We start from the raw sequence: 9,249 nt of genomic DNA, 5'->3' as shown, positions 1-9,249 counted from the left end.
ACCCAGCCAACACTAAAAGCAGTTGCCTTCCCAACTTCCTGTGTCTATACTAGAGGTGGTTATCCCCGGGCCTTCCCTAGCTTATTCCACCTGGGCCTGTGCAATGTCATAGTAAATAGAAGCAACCAGAATATTCTGAAGAGTGGAAATGGGGACATGTTCCAAGTTATAAAAGACAAGGGAAACAGATGAACACTACATTCTAAGATTTGCCACATATGATTCAACTTTCAAGTTCATCTCATGTTTGTATCCCCAGGTCCAGAGCAGCACTTGGCTACTCAGTGAACATCAGTTCAACCAAATGAACTGATTCAAGGGAGTGACTTTTGAAATTGCCTTTTGCTAATGTAACCAGAAAGTACAGCATCTTGGATGGAGATACCAAAGATCACAAGATCTTTCTTTGTGCTTCAGAGTCACATGGAGAATCTCATTAGTACAACCCAAATTCTTTTTTTTTTTTAATATTTTTATTACATATTTTCCTCAATTACATTTCCAATACTATCCCAAAAGTCCCCCATAGCGCCCCCCGCTTCCCTACCCACCCATTCCCATTCTTTTGGCCCTGGCATTCCCCTATATTGGGGCATATAAAGTTTGCAAGTCCAATGGGCCTCTCTTTCCAGTGATGGCCGACTAGGCCATCTTTCGATACATATGCAGCTAGAGACAAGAGCTCCAGGGTTCTGGTTAGTACATCATGTTGTTCCAACAATAGGGTTGCAGATCCCTTTAGCTCCTTGGGTACTTTCTCTAGCTTCTCCATTGGGAGCCCTGTGATACATCCAATAGCTGACTGTGAACATCCACTCCTGTGTTTGCTAGGCCCCGGCATCGTCTCACAAGAGACAGCTATATTTGGGTCCTTTCAGCAAGATCTTACTAGTGTATGCAATGGTGCCAGCGTTTAGAAGCTGATTATGGGACGGATCCCTGGATACAGCAGTCTCTAAATGGTCCATCCTTTCATCACAGCTACGAACTTTGTCTCTGTAACTCCTTCCCTGGGTGTTTTGTTCCCAATTCTAAGAAGGTGCACAATGTCCACACTTTGGTCTTCATTCTTCTTGAGTTTCATGCGTTTATCAAATTGTATCTTATATCTTGGGTATCCTAACCCAAATTCTTAAGGCCATACAGAAGTTTGCATGGGAGGCTACATGAGTTTGAAGAAAGTATATATAAAACATGTGCGAGCTGGGCAGTGGTGACGCACACCTTGAATCCCAGCACTTGGGGGCAGAGGCAGGCGGATTTCTGAGTTGAGGCCAGCCTGGTCTACAAAGTGAGTTCCAAGACATCCAGGGCTACAAGGGCTACACAGAGAAACCTTGTCTTGAAAAACAAAGAAAACAAACAAAAAGAAAAAAGTAAACTACAACACATGTTTATTTTTGTTTGTTTGTTTGGTTTTTTTTTTTGCTATGGTTTGATCTAACTAGTAGAAATTAATGACTGTGGTGTGCTTTAAGGTTACAGGTTGATTGTCCAAATTTAAGAAAAAAGTGAATTTTGGCTTTCTGGGGATTATAAAATGACTGAAGAGTATTTAAATGAGTGCTTAAGTACAGGGTTATTTGTTATGGCATAAATATACTATTAGAAAAAAAAAAGTAAACAGAATAAAAGAAAAAGAAATACAATTCCTGTCAAACAGCCTCTGCTTTCTTCTGTTTGCTTGGTATATGCGGCAATCCCTATGAAGTGAATAAAAATATGTTATTTTCAAAATCAAATGTCTTTTCCACTTAAATAAATAAACACACACACACACTACCACCACCAACAACAACAATAACATCAACACAACCACTTCCCCTTGGTGTCGCTTTACCAAGAACAAGTCCAGACTTGAATTGTCTACTTCCTATTCCCTGTGTTTTCCATCCTCTCTCTGTTGCATGAGTCTGAATCAGTACCTGCCTGAAGGCTTCCTTGTGAATCTGTTTGTCCCTGTGTCTGTGTCTTCTGCCTGTGTGTGACTGTTCCTAACAAAGGGCTTTGCTCTGTATCATTGAGCAGGACAAAATGCACCACATGAGGACGGAATAGGATACTTGACAGACATCTTTAACAGAGTTTTACAAGGACTAGGTCTCTGGCTCCAGCTGATCCTAACTGACCAAGATAACAAATGTCATTGTTATCTTGGATGCTTTCAACATTTCTGGGATATTTTAGGAAGTTGATTTTAATATCTGTATTTGCCAAAAAGCAGCAAAATATTCATATACATTTATGTCAGTCAGAAGATTATTACATAATCTTAATGTATAGATCACAGCTGTACATTAGCTTAGGTTGTAAAGTCGATAACTTGTAAATGCAAGGCAAATGATGTCAATTGTTGCATTGCTCTCTTAAAAGCAAGTTAAACACACAGCAGGTCTTAAATGACTTAAGTTTTTGTAACATTGACTGTGAGACCCAGCAAAAGTTCCATTCTCTTAGAACGTGAGAGATATTTTCAGAATATTACATTGTCGTAATCCACAAAATAAATATATAATGTAATTAATTTTTGGCTTTTTAATTAGTTCTTTGAGAATTTTTATAAAATTCCTTTTAATTGTATTTACTCTTCCTCCCTCATCACCTCCTAGGTCCATTTCTTTTCCCTACTCAGCTAGCTTCCTGTCCTTTTTTAACCCACCAAGTTCAGTTTCTTTTGTTCCTTTGTTCTTATAAGTATGAACTTACACTGAAGGGTAGCCAACCTAGTACAAACTGCATTATTAAATAAAACTGTCTCCAAGCAGCTATTAGCTTCCTCAGCTAGGGATGGTACCATGTGCCCACCTCCCATCTCCATGTTGGGGATTTGATCTGGTTTGGGCTTGCACAGGTCTTGGGCATGCCAACAGCAAATGCTGGCATATATGTGGGGAAAGGGAAATACCTATGTACTGCTAGTGAAAGTGCAAGCTGTTGTAGCTACTATGGAAATCCATGTAAAGGTTCCTTTCAAAACTAGATATAGATTTAACATGTAATCCGACTATACCACTCTCAGGGATATCCCTAAAGGTTTCTACATCTTTCTATGGAGATACTTGCTCACCCATGTTCATTGCTGCTCTATTCATAATGGCCAGAAACAGCCTAGAAGTCCGTCAACAGATATACGGATAATGAAAATGTGTTCCATTTACATGGTAGGATGTCATTGAGCTATTAATAGAAATGGGAATTATGAAATTCACAGGAAATGAATGGAACCAGAAGCAATCATTCTGGGCAAGGTAATCAAGACTCAGAAAGAAAAATGTCCCATGTCTTTTCTCATTTGTGGATATCAGTTTTGAATCTTTAGATATGTGTGTTTCATTCAAAATACCCTATGGGGTCAGGAAATTAATAACAGGCCATTCAAGCGGGAGGGAGTATAGAATGGAGTGATATATAGAGGGAAGAGTGAATACTAGAACAGAAAGGCTTAGATGGTATGGGGGATGGGAAGTCATAATACAGGAGGGAGTACGGGGATAAGTAAAACTAAACCCTTCTGAAAAAAAAAAATCATGTCACAAACCACTATGGTAGAAGCTTCCTACAACATAAACGTAAAAAGAATGTATATGGGTTACCCTATAACGGAGCAGTAATGTCTCCTACTAGACACCACAGAACTAAACAAAAAGCCTCATGTCAGGAATGGGTGAGCTCTTTTGGAATTGTTGGTCATTGAGGTCCCATAACCCCACCCCAAATATTGCAGGTTATTGCTACCCTCTAGAACTTGTAAGTCCCCTAGCAACATTGTTGTTGTTGTTGTTGTTGTTTCTGAGACAGGGCTTCTCTGTATAGCCTTGGCTGTCCTGGAACTCACTTTGTAGACCAGGCTAGCCTCAAACTCAGAAATCTGCCTGCTTCTGCCTTCCGAGTGCTGGGATTAAAGGCGTGCACCAACATGCCCTGCTCCCTAGCAACATTTTTGTGAGCATCAGCTTTCAGCCTTCACCCTCAGGCTAAATTTATCTAGAAAAGGATCTAGGTAGCATTCTGAGGATGGGAAGAATAAACCAGAGGAAAAGCAGCCTCAATCAGCCAAGACTGAATGTCTCTAAACTCCACCTTCAGAAAACTCCACCTCCTTTCCTTATCAGTTGGAGAGGGTCCTTGGTTTTCCTGTCTCTCTACCCACACAACCTAAAGGGAAGCCTGCTTATTGACAGGCCCCACACAATTAAACAAAAGCCACACCCAGCCCTTTCATTGCAGAGAGATGTTTTCAGGGGAAATAGATCAACACAATTATAGAGGAAACCCATGCTATCTACTCATGAAAATCAAGACAGATTTCCACTCATAAATTAGAGCAGAACACTGGCAGGGCATGGCAGTACATATTTACAAGTCCCAACCCTTATGGGGCAGCTCTAAACAGCTAGTTTCAGGCCAGCCATGGCTACATGGTGAGACCTGGCCTTATAACAAATGATATGGATAGATAACTAAAGATCACTAGACATTTCAGGAAAAGAGGGGACAAAATAAGCAAATAAAACTGAGTCCAGAAACAAGAGAAATTAAATGACTGGCATAAGTTTCAAAACAAATATATTCTGATTTGTATCACCAGCAAAGATAGCCAGTACTCTTTCTCCTCCCCTCCCCACTTCTCCTTTTCTTCTTCCCCTTCTTCTTCCTCCTCCTCCTATTCTCTCTCTCTCTCTCTCTCTCTCTCTCTCTCTCTCTCTCTCTCTCTCTCTCTCTCTCTCTCTCTGTCTCTGTCTCCCTGTGTGTGTGTGTATTTGAGTATTTTTTATTTTGTCTGCATGTATGTATATATACCACATGTATGCTTGGTACACAAGAAGAACAGAAAAAGGAATGGATCCGCTGAAGCTGGAGTTACAGATGCTTGTGAGCTACCATGTGGGTGCTGGGAATCAAACCCAGGTCCACTGCAAGAGCAGCCAGTGCTCTTAACTACTTTGCCATTTCTCCAGCCCCAGCTCATCCCAGGGGTATTCTTCCAGCTTAAAACATTTTGTAATTTCTCTTTCTATTGCATTAAAAGACAGTTTAGTTATATTAACTAATTCCTTACACTTCTTCAGATGTCAAGGACTCTGAAATTACCAAAACTGAACATCCTGTTCTAGAAGCTAATGACAAAGATGTCAGCCAAATCAAATATGATAGGATGTGGCAAATATGATAAATTAAACACAGATGTGGGCATGTTGTGGGAGGGGGGTATTTCATATCAGGCATTAGTGTCAAGGGACAGGGATCCAGCCTGTACATAGGGAATAGTACAAAAAGGTACAGTGTGTGAAGGGAAACAAACCTAGCTTAACATGCATGATGAGCAGGGATGAGCATCAATGGTTTGTGAAAGACGAGGGAAGAAATGTGGGCAGGGAGTTGCTCATTTCTTGTGCTGAAAATAAAAAAAAAAAGTATCCTCTAGTGGATAATCTTCCAGCATATTTAGGAAAAGAAGAACAGCCTCTGTGACACCCTTCATATAACAAGCAGAACACCAATATAGTTAACTCTTTCATATACACTGGGAATATTTTTCCTTGCAGAAATTATGACTGTATTTTAGATTATCTATATAAGATTGGAACCACAAGTATATTCACACCCAAAGCAAGTTTTTGAAGTAAAATACACTGAAAGAATTTATTCCCTGTATAGTTTTTGGTTACAGATCAGTTACTAGCTTGCCAAAAAAAAAAAAAAAAGTAGCACAAGAAAAGGAGACTTAAGAAAGTCGGTATCCGAACTGAAAAATGAGACAATTCACATAGACCTAACTTTGTACAAACTGAAACAGTGGTGGTCAACATTCAATTAGCAGTCCAAGTACTGTCATGCATGCCATAAATCTCCGTATTTACTGAGAACAAAGTTTGAGAGTCATTTCTGGATGTAGGCACTTGAAGGTTTTATTTTTTATTTTAGGTATTAGAATTGCTGTTTGTTTTTAGAAGGGGTCTATATAGACTAAGATGATATCAATCTCACCATACTCTGGCCACAGGCTCCCAGTTGCTAGGATTACAAGGACACTTCACTGTCACAGGCTTAACTGCAGATTTCTTAGTGAGGCCTACCACAACGGCCAACCTTCTCAGTATTAGGGAGAAATAAGTATAGGATGTTTCAACAGGAAGGCCTTTTGTCTCAGAATCTGACATCAGAATAGAGCTAAAGTGTCGAAACTGGAAAGTTAGCCATCATTGCATTGTGCAGAAAAGACTATTCTGAAAAGGACATGGAAGAAGGAGGAGGAGGAGGAGGAGGAGGAGGAGGTGGTGGTGGTGGTGGTGGCGGTGGCGGCTCTGGTAATATAGTTCAGTGTAAAGTACTTGCCTAGGAAAAAAAGAGGCCTTTGGGGCTGGAGTAGGGAAGAAGGGAGGGGAAAGAGAAGAAAGAGGGGGTGAGAGGTAAAAAGGAAGAAAGGGAGAGCAAGGGAGGGACAGAGGAAGAGAGAGGGAGAGAGATATAGAAAGAATGACTTAAAATACAAGTCCAGCATGACATAGCCATATTGACATGTCAGGGCAAATGTCATTGCACTTCCTTGAGTCTGGGACCGAGTCTTGATTCCAATCAGATTGGTTAATATGTTCACTTAAAAGATTTTAATTTAATCTAATGGTGTGGAGGGCAGGAAAGCAAGTAAGCAAGGAGACAATTCGAGGTACTGCAGTTTAGGAAGGCAAGACAAGGAGCAGGTGGAGGCCTGGGTCTGGCTATTGACAGGAGAGTGAAGAGTAGCAGTAGTCAAGAAGCTTGGGGACAAAGAAGCTCGCTGGAGCTGGACAACCATCTCCATAAGACAAAAGAAGGGCTCATGAATGACTCTCAGGTCTCTCACCTCTGCAATTAGGTGGGACCAATTACTGTGATAGAAAAGAACCGTTGCCAGCTCAGACATCCTCTCTTCAGGAAGAAGAAAGAGGAAAACGGAGGGAAAGGAAAGACAGAAAACAACAAAAAGAGAAAAATCAAAGATTTGCTTTGTGTGTTTTTTGAAACAGGGTTTCTCTGTGTATAGCTCTAGCTGCCCTGGAACTTGCTCTGTAGACTAGGCTGCCTTGGATCTCACAGAGATCCACCTGCCTCTGACTCCTGAGTGCTACAGTTAAAGATGTATTCAAGGAACAAAGATCAAATGAAGAATACAGACCATTCTAAGAGGAAACAACTCTCTAGATCCACGAGTGTCCTGTGACTTGAGCAAGGGGAGTATGTAGTATTAACTAAGCCATATAAAGTCCCAGTAGTGGAATACAGCTATGTTTGTAGACACAAGGAGAGAAACTCAAACGAGGAATGTCTGAGCAGGACACATCACAGGTAGCCTGTAAAATAACTACTTTAAAACATGATCAACCATTTTACAATGCATAGAGCATCATGCGATATACCTGACACCCGTACAATTTGCATAGCCAATTACACTATGTAAATTTGGAAAAGAAAATGAAGTAATGGGCCGTGGTGTTAGAGGATTTAAGGGTGGAGAGTATTCAGGAGGATGGTAGAAAAATAGGTCAGGAGAATAAGAGAGAAGGCACTAAAGAGAAATGCTAAAAAGCTTTCAGCCCAAGCTATAACTGAGCTAATACCTGAAGCACCCGTTTCAGTGTTATGTTGTGGGCAAAAGTCAGGCTTCAGGAGTCTGGAGATGAAAAAGTGGGAGCAGGGAGGCTTTACAACACTTTCTTGAAGTTGATCACAAAAGCAAACCCTGATAGCCTGTCCAAGGTGCCTGTAGCAACCTCTCCCTTGAGCTTGGCTGGGCCAAGCTGATCTTCACAAGGCCTTTGTAAATTGAACTTTCTATAATTATGTGAAGTTGACCTGGAACACAGCCTTGAGCCCAAGCTATGATCACTTGTCTAAGAACCAATGCTTCTGACTTGACTGATCAAAGTCTATCATTTGCTTTGAAGCCACCTCCTAGCAGATGTAGTAAAAAAAACTGCACAGGTTTGGGCCCAGGACAGGATGCTGAGGCGTGGGAGGAGAAGACAGCAGGTGCTAACTACACAGACAGCATCCCTAGCAGAGCAGTGTTTATATTTCCTATTTGTCTCTTGAAACAAGTTTGTAGGAATCACCAAAGCAATTTTATCAGTTTCTATACAGGAAGTTGGGATGTGGGAGAGAGATTTCCACAGCTGTATTAGTTTGAAGGTTATCTGATATGACATCACAATGGCCATTCATACATGTATACTTCCGAAAACAATGTCACAACCTGAGGTGGTTTGGCCTCAGTTTAGTTTGTTCATCATATAAAGAGTTAAGAATCATTTGGAAAACTCATTTCTTAGGGTATGAAAACTGTTAAAAAAAATAGGGATAGCTATATATTGTGTGAGATGCCTCCAAAGCCTTTTTCCTTAGCATCTTTAGTCTGTCTTCACCAAAACCTATGGGTTAGGCAAAGCCCTTTGTGTAGGGGAGAGTGAGAGGCAAAGTGACTTACTGGGAGTTCGTAGGAATTTATTAGTACAGCAAGGACTAGAATCCAGGTTTCTCAGCTGAAGCTCAGTTTTCTTATCCTTAGCCACATATCAGTATAGTGGACTGTAACTGTGAAAACAGGGAATGTGGCCGAATCAGGCTAATCATCGCCTTTAGCTTCAGTCCCCTAGTTTCTGTCTGATTTCCCAAACACTGTAGCTAGCTTTGCTTTTCACCAAAGTTTTTATTCGTTTGTTTTTTACATAAATTCTCTTTCTAGCTACATCTTATTTAATAAATGTGGAGCCCTTTTTTGCTTCATGACATGTAGTTTTGACTAGTAAAGCTAGAGAGATTTTATTGAGCTTAGAGATTAAAGAATCAAAGTCCTGAGAAGCAATTAACGGGCGGCACACTGGACGGGAAATCAGTTCTTATATTTGCTAACATCTAGTTCTTTAACTTTATACCAGGTTCCAGATTTATGTTAGTAAGATTGAAATTGAAATAAGTTTATTACTAGTGGACTCATTTGTCACTTTCCTTGAAACTGGTGAACCCCAAACTTTAGAGAGCAATAGGAAAAATACTGCCATTGTCTTTTAAGAAGTCTGACATTTCAAGGCAAGAATGAATGTATGGAAGAAGAAACTCGTTTCTTCTTTACTAACAAAAGGGAAAGCCTGGAAGTGAATGATATGGGTGTAATTTAAAAAAAAGAAAAGGAAAGAAAAGAAAAGAAAAACCCTTTACGTAACTTTTTTTTGCTGGGACAGAAGACTACGAAGCACATTTTCCAGGAAGTGT

The sequence above is a fragment of the Mus caroli genome, unplaced genomic scaffold (assembly GCF_978045245.1).
Source record: "Mus caroli unplaced genomic scaffold, Mus_caroli_1 scaffold_5, whole genome shotgun sequence".
In the NCBI taxonomy this organism is placed as follows: domain Eukaryota; kingdom Metazoa; phylum Chordata; class Mammalia; order Rodentia; family Muridae; genus Mus; species Mus caroli.
This window is presented reverse-complemented; position numbering follows the sequence as displayed.